Consider the following 15,227-nt stretch of genomic DNA (forward strand, 5'->3'; position numbering starts at 1 on the left):
TGCCCTCTTTCTGCTTCTTTTGGGCTACTGATGAAGAACAGCTTGCTGTTTCTTTGTTGTTTGGGTGAGCTTTTTGATTCAATTGTTTGAAGTCTTGGTTAAGTTATATTCTGCATTTATACCCAGATGACGTTTTCACAGGTATAGTCTACTTTTCTGAGACCATGAATTCCCCTTCCTTTTTACGCCCACTCACTACTTACTACTCCATACTTGCACTCACTGGCCAATTTAGTAGAACCCCCTACCTTGTGCTTCCACCCACTGGTAACATGTATTTGTTAGCACTAATACATCAACAAACTCTTCATCAGCAGATGGGCTACAGTCTCTCTACACCAGCAAGAGGTTTCTGATAAAGTGTACGTGTTTGTGCTGCTGAAACGTACCTGATTCAAGCTAATTAGCTGAGGAATTGGATCAGAGAAAACTGTGCTGTGTGAAAATCACTGATGTGTAAAATGTATCTGTCCAGGGAAGATATGGGTTGTGGTCTCTTTCAAAGTTGTCTGCCGACAGCTGGTTGCAAGCTGGCGTTACTAATATAACAGAATGTGACAAAATTGTCTGATGCATTAAAGTACTTATTAGCTATCTAAAGGAGTAAGCAAATAGGGGGTATAGGGTATGATCAGGAAGCATTATGAAGGTAAGTGGATTGGGAATTGTGCTGCTCAGTGTATTGCATGCTAATCGTTATTGTGATATTCACCTTTGGCATGCGCTCGTTATACAGTCAGGACATGTTTTGACCAACACTGTTTAAAAGTAAGTTGTGTGAAAAGTTTTTGTACTGGGTTGTGTTTGTGCTACTATATATGCAAATTAACTATGTGTTACAAGCTGCCATTGGGAGGGAGGGATGGAGGGATGGAGGGATGGCTGGATGGATGCAACAATCTTTATAACTTCAGTGCAAATGTACAAAAAACAGACCATTCAGAATAGGCCATTATGCCTTTATTTAGCTAGATTCTGTCTTTGTTTTTTTGGCAACATCCATGCGCAAGTGGGTGGTGCTAAATATTACTAACCAATAATATCACATCTCACCTCTCCCTCCCTTCACTCCTAATTATCATTTATAGAGAACCTACCTGATATCACTATATTAAAGGAGGATGAGTTTGTTTGTTTGCTTTGTTTTTATCTTATTAAGTGTTCTTTTGGTGCCGGAATTTGCATTTATTCTGTAGTTTAGATTGATATTGGATGTATACCAGTGGGCTGCAAAATACTTAAGTGGCATTCAGAAAGTCTATTTACAACTCTGTAATGTTTATGCAATGTGCTGTTAGAGAACTAAAAAATGTAGTCTGGAAACTTGCTTTGCTAAGGTTGGCTTTTTTTTGGGTTGTACTGGGAATAAACTAGCTCCCTACTGCTCTGTATTTAGCTATTGTTGCCGTGCAAAAGTAGTCTGAGTTGTTTTAAAGGAAGCAGACTTTGGAGACAAGCTGGTAAATCTGACATCAGCTAGTGTTAGCTTTTAGCCTAGTGCGAATCCACTGGTCACAAGGCCTGGTTCACATAGCAACCTGTTCTCCCAGATTGAGTCTGGAGGTGATGTTCTCCTCTTTAGTGTCAGAAACACCATATTCTCCTGATTTTCCTGCAAAAGTGCAAATTTTCCAAATATTTGAAATTTTCTGGCTACTAATTAATCCACAGTCGACTGTCAATGCTATTTTAACAAAGTGGAAGCGACAATGGATGCTGAAAAGCATAGAGCACAGACGTCTCCAGCTTTCTATACTCACTATAGACCTCCTAACTTAATGTGGTCTTCAGATTAGCTCAAGAACTGTAGACCTTAGAGAGCTTGAGGGAATGGGTTGCTTCCAAACCTTACATCACCAAACACGATGCATGTGAGTGGATACTTTTGGGAATATAGTGTATATCTATATTTTCACTTACAAAAAACTTAAAAAAATCAAGATTTATAACCATACAGGTGAATGACAACATCTTAATAGCTTTAAATTGACGTCAATATAAATGGATTTTATATCCAAGTCGTTTTGTTCTTTCATTATGGAATTCTAATAGACTGTACAGAGCAACTGCCGGATTCACTTTGTCAAAAAATCTTAGCCTAAATTGGATCAGTACAAACTAGGGAATGTTACTGTTCACTAAATCTGAGCAGAGGTTGTGTTCACACTAAGGGTTAAATGAGAGAAATCAACTTATGTTCAAATATGGTCAAATTCCAACACTTTGCGAATTCCCTGACCGACTCCTTTATTACGATTAAAATCCACTTTCATTTTCGAAACCTTATCTCTCTCTCTCTCTCTCTCTCTTTCTCTTTTCTCTCTCTCTCTCTCTCTTTTTTTCTTTCTTGGCATAGCTGCATGAAATGGGGCCTGCTTTATGCAGCATAATAGGTGACCGTCGATAAAAGCATGACATGAATTTGTATTTCATGAAGTCTCTCTCTCTCTCTCTCTCTCTCTCTCTCTCTCTCTCTCTCTCTCTCTCTCTCGCCCTGTGGCTTATTTTGATCAATCTCTCTCTCTCAATCCATTGCCCATCTAAATGTTACCCGTCCACATTTGCTCCACAACACCCAACTGACAGATGACCCTTGTGTATCCAATCCATTTCACACACACACACACACGTACGTACACACACACATCATATTGACACTATAGCGTAAACAGGCTTATTTTGAGTTTACATCAGACATACATTATTATGAAATATGTCTGTTTATGCGTTTCATTCTGAGCGTGGTGAAGGGGTTGTTTGTAGGGACGGTGAAACGGGTCCGCATTTACAATTCTTCATGCACGCTCCAAATCATGCTGGAAATTCAATGTGAAATTGGCCCGCAGTCTGCCGAGTAGTGTCAGCCTCTGATGCGCATGGCTCACAGTGAAAGGGGTCATTTATATGGATTAGTTAATGTGCTTTTAGGGGAGAGAGAAATAAAGAGAGGGAGAGAGAGAGAAAGAGAGAATGAGAGAGTACAGAGGAAAGGCCTGGGAACAAAAAAACAAAAAAAATACTCTCTTCAGAATACTCATTGACCTGCTTTCTGTTCTATGTCTTTTATTTGTTTTGTTTCCTGTCCGTTCTCTGTGTCCTCTTTACTGAACTAAAGCAATTATTTGAACTGCTAGTTTCATTCATGAAAAATACATAATTAAATAAATAAATAAAGATCAAATGTGATGATAACCTTTTAATTTTAGAAGATATAAATGTACATTATTTAGTAGACTAAGTAGTTCCTGGAACTGTTACTAGTACTATACTATTATACTATACATAATTTAATAACTACTATGACTTATTCAGTAGCAAATATGTCTAAATAAATGTAAATACATAATCATACTAGGAATGAATGAACGAATGAATGAATGAAACTACTCGATTATCTACTGTTAAGTATTTAGTAACTACCGTACCATTTTATGTTTACAGTATATTGTATAGTATCAGCAGGTTCTTAACAATACAAATCCTTACTTAGTAAATACTATGCAATATTTAGTTGATACTATGGACTTTTTAGCAAGTAGTATAAAATATTTAATAATTACTATGAATTATTCAACACAAAATACTATAAGTTGTTCATTACCCACTATGAACAATTCAACAATGATTCTGTGACTCATTCAGTATTTACTGTATTAATCAGTAACAATCTTATTTCTAATCATTGTTTACTATAACTCATTAATTAACTGCTTTTAATAATATAACTACTAGTTAACTTATGTGTGATTGTGATTCAGTCTTCTTTCTTACTGTTTTTACTGAAGTTTTTTTTCCGCGTCTCTCTCTCTGAGGAATTCAGACTTTCCGAATCGAGGCTGAGTGAAGGCAGGAAGTGTGTCAGCCTGGCGAAATCTGACACGAGCTTAAGACAAGACTGGCAGCCATTACTGTCAGAGAGGGCCTCCCTCTGCAGAAGGATGTTAGCGCTGGCCTTGCTAATCTGCAGGCAGCAGTGCCAGTTTAACACACCAAGGCTCCGTAATGCCACGATTTACACACTTCAATTTACCAGGGCTTCCAACAGCCAAGAGCTATGGCTATGCTGAATTACTCTCTCTCTCTAGTGCACGCACGCACACACACACACACACACACACAGGCAAACACACACGCACACATTTTGGATGCTATTAGTGGTAGGAATCCTGTCTTTGGCTGTGGTGTTGATTGAAAGCTGTGTTTATTGATTTCATTGTCACTGAGCTCAGCAGAGACGCTTTCCGCTGCAGCTGCCTCCTGCCTCACCCAAATCCATCTCTGTAACACCTCGCTGTTCTCTCTCTCTCTCTCTCTCTCTCTCTCTCTCTCTCTCTCTCTCTCTCTCTCTCCCCTCCCTTGTCACTCAGTAAAATGACTCTCGCTGGATGATTCATCACTTGCTGTGGAGACGGCACCCAAATGCAGCGTCTCAACGAGTCACTTTAGCATATTTTTATTTTTCTTCTAACTTTGTTTGAAATCATTCAGTTGTATTTTCAGTGTGTTTTCTCTGTGAGCTCTGTTCTCCTGGCACCTAAATGCCCCATCTCTGTGGTCATGGAAGCAAGAATACAGCATCAATAAACAATTATATACATTTGTACAAATAACATGTTCTATTGATTTTTAAATTGCAAATAAGCAGAAGAATAAGTCTACACGAAACAAACTCAAATATGGCATTACCCAACCCACTCATTAGAACTCCCCTATCACTAGTGATGCCCCAATACCAGGAGGGTAGAGACTAACACATGCTTTCTCCAATACATGTGAAGTCAGACTTGCTAGATGCAAGTCAGAACTGCTAATGCAGCATTGCCAAGTAGCATCACAGCGCACTCGAAGAAAAACGCAGCGACTCGGTTCCAATATATCAGCTCACAGACGACCTGTGCTGAGGACATCACCTTATGAGTGATGTGGGGAGAGAGTGCCATCTACCTACCCAAAGCGAACAAGGCCAAATTTAGCTCTCTTAGGGCTCCAGCAGCTGATGGTAAGCTGCAAGAACAGGATTCGAACCAACGATTTCCTGAACCCGAATAATATTTTAGCAAATTTTTCTGAGGAATTTCCCCACAATCTACTTAATTATTTTTGTGCTAATGTACTGACCAGTAACTGCAAATGCTTACATACTCTGCCTTTACTTGCAGGGCCCTGGACTACATCCCCCACAATCCACCTCCATTGGTACCATATAAATAGCAAAATCAGAGAAACAAATTCAGAAACTGAATTGGTCTCTTCATTTTTTCCAGAGCTGTATATAGTACAATTAAATTCAGGCAAATAAAGTTCACACATACACTATAAAGTGCTGCACAGTCTCACCAGCCCTCATTAAGATCTTTTCCTGTTATTCTATACATTTTTATTTTCTTCCTTTCGCTTCATCTTCTTCCTGCTCTTCATTTTGCTCATCTAAACTTGATGATGTTTTCAAAGTTGTCAGACGTGAATCAATCTTATGTAAACCATAAAAAGCAATTGGTTTTAAATTTAAAATGTAATCAGGGCAGCAGCCGTTTAGTGCAATCAGTGTTCCTTCATGAGCGTAGAGAGAGAGAGAGACAGAGAGAGAGAGACAGAGAGAGATTTAAAACAATACAGGGTAATGGGAGCACTTGAACTGAGCGCAACACAATCAAACTCTGGAGAGTTTAAATGTTCAGATGTTTTACACTCACTTTATCAGTAATTTTATGTGCAGAACACTCTTTTTAGTTCTTCAATTTGCAGTATCCATGACAGGATCTTTGTGGAATTCCATTAATATATCCATTTTTCATTAAAAATGGTACCCGTGGATGAAGGATAGTTGTTCCTGGATTGTGGTGCATTATTTACTTTGTCACCACCAAACATAAAGCATCCATCATTAGTCATTTGCGACTGTCAACCTTTGGCTAACGTTAACATGTTTGCATTTAGCTGCTGTTTGTATTATTTGAATTCCGTTACCCACTGAAGCAGATGATAATGAACATTGGAAAAGATACTTGATATTCAGTGGCTGAAATAAATGGTACTAAAAAAAAAAAAAAACTCCATATCTGTATGTTTTAATGAGATTAAATCACAATATGAATATTGCTACATGTAAGGTAATGCTAGCTTGACTAGCTTGATCAAAACTTTTCAACCATCTTGGTCACTTTTAGAGACCAGCTAAGCCATTTAAGACAAATGAAACCACATGGTTCGCTGCTCAAGAGCTAAACTTCTCATCCAGCTTGCTCATCTGTATAGTTTCTCAATATATACCTCATATAATAGAACTATCCCTGCTTAGCTTATGCTCACCATCTTTACATATTTTCCATATTAGCATTGAAGAAGGATGACAAAAAAAAAACAAAAACAAAGTAAAATTACAGATTTGTTGTAACATACCCATATCTAACTTATTCCATGTAACAAAATCCATATTTTGGCTCTCAATTGTTCTTTGTAATTTAGAGAACCTAGTTTATTCCATCAGTATTTGTATTGCATTAGTTCCACAACCCTAAAACGTGAAGCTACCACTACCATCCTGAATATAGTTAGCAATTAACTGCACACGCATATGCATTGATATCTGCATTTCTATATAATTAAGTATTCTCGATGCATATAGCAAAAAAAAAAAGAGCTTTTTTAGGGATAAAACTATTGCATTTTTGTTTGAACAAGAGAGATTAAGTTTAAAATATTCAAAAACGTGTATGGGGTTTAACGGTCCTTAACCTGCACAGCAAAAATCAGGCATCCACTTGCATCCACTGACTTCTTCTGGCTTTATTCTCTCTGTCTTCCTCTCTGTCCTTCTTTTTTCTCTCTTTCTTTCCTTCCTTTATTTTAGGTCAGTGGCGACCATGTTCTCGTTTATCCCAACGCTGTAATTACCATAAGAGTGGAATCATCCGTGATAATTATTTCTGCACAGCAGCTCCTGTAATAGGATTCCCTCTCTTCCTTAGCCTTGCTCCAACACAAACGGATTTTGGCGTGCTGTCCCAGCGTATCTCTCTGAAGTTAATTATCTTAACTCTGCAGAGGGAGACTTTCACTCCATCACATTTATCCGTAGCCTGCCTGAACCCAGGCTGCCACCGACAACTTCCGTTTTCATACATATTTATTAGGTTGTTGCAGGGGCTACACTGAACTTCATTGTATATCTGTCATTAGCTAAGCATTAGCTAAGTATTAATTAAACAATTATTATGCGTAATTATTATTGTCTCTAATTTATTTATTATTTTAACGGCACAAAAATATGTCAAACAAAGCTCAACTATCAGAAAGAGATTTATAGAACATTAAAGAGAGCATTTTAAATGAAACGAGAGACGCCTGGTCACCCCCTACATTTCCTGTAGTGCATTGCAGTGTTTTAGAATGACTGCGTGGATGATATGAACATTATTGTGTATCGTGGAACACTATATAACACTATAACAGTGTGTCAGAATGACCTTGTGTTTCATATGAACATTGAGCATTAGAAAGTGCTTTTTAATGGAAAGGTAGTTATCATATTGACTAATATAGTGTATTACAGTCTGTCAGAATGACTGAATCTTTAATATAAATATTATAGGGTACATTTTAAATTAAACAGTAGATTCCATATTTTTGCATTAAATAGTTAACAAAATAATCAGATTTTCACACAAATAGCTTAGTTTCTTATATTTTAATTTACAGTGTGGTTAATAAATATAAAATACAAATAAATACAGTACATACAAACATACTGGTAGTAGTGTTGGGCGATATATGGCCCAAAAATAATATCATGATATTTCATGGTACTTTTGCGCTGAATTAAAAAAAAAAAAAAAAAAGTGCCATCAAGACGTGCACCAACAATTTGTCCCTTTTTTGAACTCTGGTATGTCACCCATAATGTGTATTTATTTAATTTTTTTCTCTCTCCAAGATACACTACTGCAACAAAATTAAAATGTAATTTTATTCATTGCATATGATGAGAGATTGCACACCCCTGAGATGAAACAAAACAAATAAAGAATTTAATAAGATTTGTAACAGAAATCCAGAATGTCATGACACTACTACTAATAATGCACTCCAAATATATCCATATATCCAGGATTAAAGTAAAATTAATGATACTGATCAAATATGATCTGTCTCTAGTTGATAAATAATGGGAAATGAGAACAGTGTGATTTCTTCTTTTGCTAAAAACAGTAAAAAAAAGTAGTACCCGATGTGAAAATTTGAGGTGGGTGACACGGCACAATATTTCAGAGTATATTATCATTCACAATATTAAAAAATGTTGGTGATATTATGGTGTACGATACGATATGGCACACCCCTAACTGGTAGAAGTAGATTGTTTGTGTTTTATTACAAAAGCACATTAAATCGTAACTATCTCTTCTATAACTATACAACATTATTGGATTTAAAGGCGGCGAAGACATGGCCTATTATAATTTGCAACGCAAATACAGTAAATATGTTCTGTTAGGAAATGTAAAAGCTCACTTAGCCGAGGAGTTGAGGAGAGTTCAAGTAAACGAGCATTGCTCAAGCAGTGGTAACAACGACATATACACACATACACTCTTCAATCTGCCCACTCACCTGAAAGTTTCCTCCCGATGTTCTTGTGCTGAAAACAGGTCAGCTGTGAGCACCTGACTGTATCTTAAGGGATCTCAGGATGGAGCTTTAATTAGTGAAGCATTCTGTGTGCGGGGGAAAAAAGAAAACACTTTCTCCACTTTCGCTAAGGGTTTCACATCTGGCAGTCCAGACCAACCTGGGGAAGCAGTGGCCGCTATGAACATTGTACTGAATCTGTGAAGAAATGATTCACCCAAGTGGAAACAAAAAGCCCAGGTGCACCTTATACTTCTGTCTTCTTCTACTCTACTCTCTCTCTCTCTCTCTCTCTCTCCCTTTCCCCCTATAACTCTGCTTATAAACCCTCTGAAGCAAAACAAATAGTTTAATCAATCCCTGGTCATTTTTATTGTATAGGCGAATTGCTTTCCGAGGACTAATGAGTCTCCATGCTAATAAATGATAAATTGGTAGATGTCATTGTCAAAAACTCACATTATTAGACAGCTTGAGTACACCTGAAATTTAGTGTGCCTTAAACATTACAACATAAAAAAAACAAACCCAGTTTTGTTGGGATCTGAAAACCTGAAAGGATGTCACACTATCAGTTAACAAGTCTGTTTACTTGGAGCGTTTTCCCCCTTGGTTTGGTTTAGTTTGGTTTTAGTGTTTAGGGGTTAGTATTTGTTAACAGCCATAGTAATAAATCAAGTTAAACTACACCTTAACAGAAACATGAGGACTATTTTTGACTATATAGAATATAGTTGGGCCACTTCCTCTCGTGGGTCTCGTCATGTTTTTTTGTTTGTTTGTTTTTTTGGTTCACACCCGGGTGCAATTACTATTTTCACACCTGCTGAAACAAACCACATCGAGCTTGCAAACAAACCAGAGTCCATTTTAACTGGACCAAATAGTGCTGCTGTGCTGGAAACGCTATAAGAAGCAGCTCATTTGTTTACATGTAGTTATCAATTAGTAATCCTTATGGTGTAATAAGTCATGAAGCATATTGAGGATATTAAGGGGATATTAAGGATGTGATAAAACCAACACAAGGTCCACACATCACCTCATTCTAGTGAAAGCAGGCATCTGCTATTTTAGCAGGGTAAGTTGTTGCATGTTGCGTAAGTTGTTAGCTGAAGATGCAAATCCTCTATAGAACTTGTTGATTCTTGCTGTAGATGGACCTCACTTGAACTCTTGTTCAGACTGATGTGATTTATTTATTTTTCTGTTCTGTTCCTGATAGTACGGCCTTGATGTTTTTTTAAACATCCACACTCTTAAAGCTCACCTTCCGCGAAAATCTGATTTTTCTTGTTTTTTGTGGAATACAGTAGGTCTCTCCGAGTTGAATGTGTACACCTGCACATTAAACTGTTTTGCAGCCCCCATTGTCTGCAGGAGCTAAGCAAAGAAATCCCCCCTCCCCCCCTCCGAAAAACGGGTGAATTTTGAATTATCTTTCTGCCTACGTAGACATGAACTCACAGACCAGCCCACCTTGGCTCGAGAAACTCCCAGAGGCGGAGCTGAAGCGACGCAACATCACCGCTCATCAGTTAGGAGGTGGGAGGCAGTGAGCGGCAGAGCGGCGGAGGGGCGTCGCAGTGCTCCTAGCCAATCAGAGGAGAGATATTTGCATGCTGTTTGCATGTATGAATATTCATGAGCAAAGCTGGAATCCGGTCATTTTGGACACACCCCTAAAACAGTCCATTAAAAAAGAGCTATACAGAGACACCTGAGCACTTTTTTTTTACAAAAACGGCTCACATGTCATTCATTCATACTAGAGACCACAACTAGACATTTTAAAATGAAAGAAAAAACGACGGAAGGTGAGCTTTAAGGAATTTTCTTCTCCAAGCTTATGCATATATTCAAAGTCGTATGCATTAGTCTATATCACTAGTAGTGTGCCAGTGTGTGCGTTTTCACTATTTGCTTTGGCAATCATTCCTTCCTGACCACTTAATTAAACGTTTGCATGGCCATTAGCTTTTACACAGGTCAGTATTAAATGTGTAAAGTCCTGCAGACTCTGACTGGTCTGCAAGGCAAATCAATAGGCCTGAGTGCCCTCCTGCCTGCTGGGCCTGAAAGTGTGTGTATTGATGAGATGCATCTGCCGATAACTCAACAGCCATCCAGCAGGTGCTGTGGTTCCTCCCAGTTCCTCTTGGATGTTTTTCCTGGAGGTGGTGCTTCTCGTTAGATTAGGGGGTTAACTGATCAGTACAGAAGTAGCCGTATTTCTGGGTGCTATGAATTGATTTATTAAGTGATCACCATATAAAATATTGGTGACAGGTGACACTGTTGTCTACCTGCAAACACAAGGTTCCTGAATTCCTGACACAGACTTTTTTTTTGTAGTTCACATATTTAAAGACTTTGGATTAGCAGTTTAAATTTACATTGTGCAGTGTACAAGTCATAGAACATGTCTTAAAGCATGTCTTAGAATATGTTGCTACCGCCACCATGTTTAACAGTAGAAAGAAATACCTTCAAAACTTTCAGCATCATTAGATTAATAATCTAAGTTGGGAAGTGCATATTGTTGGCCCTGTGTATATATATTTTAGTTTGTGTGTGTGTGTTTTTTTTTTTTTTTTTTTAATATATAATGAAGTTTTGCCTAAAGCACCACCACCTTCCAATCTAACATCCTATAAATACCCTGCACTTTGATGAGGGAAAACGGACACATACAAATCAGATAAATATTGCTCTGCAGTGTGCAAGCATAATAAATCATTAGTTGTCCAATATCAATATCAAAATTCATATGTATGATATTCAGAATCACCCTACAGGTTCTCAGGTCAGGTCAAACATGCTATGTGAATATTAGGGAAAACTATTTTATTACAGAATGTTATAGACAGCCTATTTCAAAGTAAAGCAGTGCCTAAGGTAAAAATATTCTCCCATGCCTCGCAAAATTAGACAAGTTAGAAATACGCCACCGAAGGCCTTGAAGTGTGTAATGCTAATGCCACTGCATAACATTAACTTTCTATTAGCATTTAGCACTTAGAGTGGTTTATAAACGTGTGTGTTTGAAACGGGAATCACATCAGTACGTGATCAGAGCTAATGCAGACGAGTGTTTGGGACATAATATCACTGCATTCAAAGTGGTAAATACAACTGATTAAACATTGCAGTCTTTGATCACGTTGACACCAGCTTTTAGCAAATTGCTCCTTCCGAGTGCTTAATTTTCAGTCTGGACATGGTTCCCCTTCGGCTAAAACGCTCTCTCTCTCTCTCTCTCTCTCGGACATGGCTGGAATGAGGGCAAGAGCTCAGCCACTTGATGTGAAATCAATTGAAAGGCATTTTATCAGACCCAACCCTGCATTTATTTTAATGATAGCTTATTGCAGAGCATCACTGATGTAGGAAAGCTCTTCATATCTCTGTACTCCACAGGCAGACCCCATAGTGAGCCGTTCTGTGAAATCTTAACCATCTGCTGTTGTTGCTGCTGTCTTTTTCTGAGAAAAGCAAATTAATAAATAAAATAAATAAATACTTTTTAATCATTTCATGTGTTTAGCTGCTCTTGGCTTCAGTCCAGGGAGCAAGTGGAGGCCAATTTAGCTGAGGCATCAGATTAGGGTGTGTTCAGCGGTCAGTGGATGATGTTACTGCGCTGAGTGATTGTGATGTGGAGATTTAATGGCGCCGCAAGTCTTTCCAGTAGAAAGCACATCATGGTCCGCCATAATAAAAACACTCTTATTGTTTGATTTATGAAACAGAAGCTGCCGTCCTGGTCGCTGGTGACTTGGTTCTAAACCATTTACAAAGCCTAACATGCCAGTGGATTGTCACAGTAGCCACATCTCTAATGGACAGGTTGTGTAACAAATGGCAGCCTGAGGCGGAAGGATATGTGCAGTCTGTTTATTAGGGCTTTTCCAGTTATCATGGTCATAGTCCATAGCGGAGGGTCAGAAAACAGGCAGGGGAGGTTAACACAGGCAAATCCATAACCAGGAACCGAGAAACTGGCAGGCAAGGTCAAAATTTGAAAATATTACAGAGCAGAGTAAACAATGGAACGGGGCACAGCAAAACTGGCACAGGGCTCAGAATTGTATGGATAAAACAAGCCAGCTGCTGCCGAGTCACAATAATCCAACAAGATCTGTTTAAATGTTGGGATAATCATTTTAGGACTGTCTAGAAATGTCTACAAAGAGCCAAATAGAAAAAAAAAATAATAATAAAGTTGTATATAGTAAAAGATGATAAAGGATAAAAAGATAAAATGAAACAATACAATCAGGGCCACAAAACAGATACGTTGATATAGATATGAGCTATAGAATGATCTAAAAAAGAACGTAATGGTGATAGAAGGATGAAAATCTAGGATAGACCAGCTTACCACTAAAAGGTTACAAGAACAGAGCTAGAATTATTTTAAATGGATTGAATTCAAGCTACAAATCTAGGCAGTTGGATGAGAGAATGAGAGATAAAAAAATACCAAGGTGGAACTGTAAGAGTTTAGGACAACATGAAAAATCAGGATGTTGCTGGAAGAATCTATAAATCAAGATCAGGACAGAGCACATCCTCTTTAATAAGATGAGATATGAATCATCACTAATTTCGTTTCGCTCTACTCTGCATGTTTGAGCTAAACTTATTCAGACCAGAGCCAACTAGGTGTGAAATCATCCTAAAATACTTGTCACATAAATTCTTAGGTTAAATGTATAGGCCTGCAGTTTTTCCATTCCAAATAACTGTTTAAACAAAGGCTCAAGTGAACAATTCGGGTATCATTTTACCCGACTATGAGCCTAAGCTTCTCTACCTGTTCTCAGTCATCAAGGAATTCCTTGAGGTTCAGCCCATCTGCTCCTTCTATCCCTGGCCCTGGCTAATGAAGAGTAACTCTTTTATCAGTGGCAGGATTTTAATATCAGGCGAGTAAAATTAAGTTGACCTCTCTGTGAAGCTGCAGGACACGAGGAACCAAAGCAGAGGCAGTCATCTCCTATAATCTCTCTCTCTGTCTCTCCTCTTCACTTCTGCTCCTCTCTCAGAGCAGCGCTGAGGGGTAATGAGAGCCTTATCTGTTTCCCATATTAGATATTAACACACCTTCAAAGCACAGATTCATCCTGCAGAGCTGAGACATCCCCTATCCTATTCCTCATTCTTTCACATCGTAGGTTGCTATTTACACCTGAGAAAATGCATTAATATCTTTTTTCTTTGAAATAAGTGAATATATTTAAAAGAGACACAAACAATCATACGATTAGGCCACAGTAGTGAAAATGTGTTAATGGCCAGTAGCTATGAATACATTGTTTAAAACAACACAGTTGAATGATTGCTGGTTGGATTGACGAACTTTAGCTACTATTGATTTGTAGGAGTATCATGATTAGGGTTGTCACGATACCAAAATTTTGACTTCGATACCGATACCAACTGTAGTATCACGATTCTCGATACCAAAACGATACTTGGAAGAAAAAAAAAACAATAAAAATATCTGAACATAAAATGTTTATTTTTGACTGAACTGGATTGAACACTGAACAATCGGTGCAAACGTTTTTATTCTAAAATGAAACATTTGAACAAAAAACAAGTTTCGTCATTATAACCTTAACTATAACATAATTATCTAAACACTTCCTAAAAACTAAAACTAAAACCAGAGGTAATGGTAGCCTGACTATGTGAACCTGACGGGCGGGCAGAAGTTAAGTTCTGAATAAGGAAAATAAAGAGACAGAAGAACATTACAATGTTATGTTCATTTTAACACTCACTGCTCCGTTTTATTAATCAACCGTTTACCGATTTTAATAAGCCCATGTTCAGTGTAACGATCAAGCAGGCTATGTGCCTGACCACAGATTTGCGATGGAAACGCGAAAACGTGAACATCCTGGCTGTTTTCGGGCTGTTTGAATGAGCGAAATATGATCAGAATTATGTTAAATAATACTGTAACATAGAAGCATAGAACTATTATTTAATTAAAATGATTTTTAAGAACAGCTAAACACAGTTCTGCAAGTCAAACGCGGAGGCGTTCACGTACGAGAGAGAGACAGAGAGAGACACAGAGAGAGAGACACAGAGAGAGAGAGAGAGACAGCAAGAGTGAGAGAGAGAGATTTGCGTGTTCTGATGTGAGCTACTCACAGGTAAAGGTTCTCTTTTATCTCCTCATGCTCATATTCTAGTCCCACACATAAGTCTGCAGCTCTCAGTGTTTTCTGTCGTATTTTGCGGCTAGCGCGAGCGCTTACAACTAACACCGCCACGAGGTGCCGCCGCGCTTGTGCCGAATCCGCTACTGAATCCGACTCCCGCTTCGTGGACAGAATCGGCACAACACCCCCCCGCTGCACAACTGCGGGAGTGAAAACAGCGCTTATAAATAAAGTAGTTTAGTTTCACTTTCAGTTTTTGTTATTTTATTTAAAAATAAAAATATAAATAAAAAACAGATGCCTACATCTCAGACTATTTTCTGGAGCCCGAACCCGACCCGGCCCGAGGAATGTGGTGGGAAATCTCGGCCCGAACGTGCCTCGGGTCAGTTCGGGTTCGGGCAGAGAATCTAAGCT

General features: G+C 38.3%; 1 protein-coding gene across 34 annotated transcripts in view; it reads left to right on the top strand.

Moving 5' to 3' along the window:
• Window positions 1-15,227, top strand: part of LOC103034479 (protein tyrosine phosphatase receptor type D) — a 535,243-nt gene that overhangs the window by 236,634 nt on the left and 283,382 nt on the right. The window lies entirely within an intron of this gene.

This window comes from Astyanax mexicanus, chromosome 25 (genome assembly GCF_023375975.1).
Source record: "Astyanax mexicanus isolate ESR-SI-001 chromosome 25, AstMex3_surface, whole genome shotgun sequence".
Lineage (NCBI taxonomy): Eukaryota > Metazoa > Chordata > Actinopteri > Characiformes > Acestrorhamphidae > Astyanax > Astyanax mexicanus.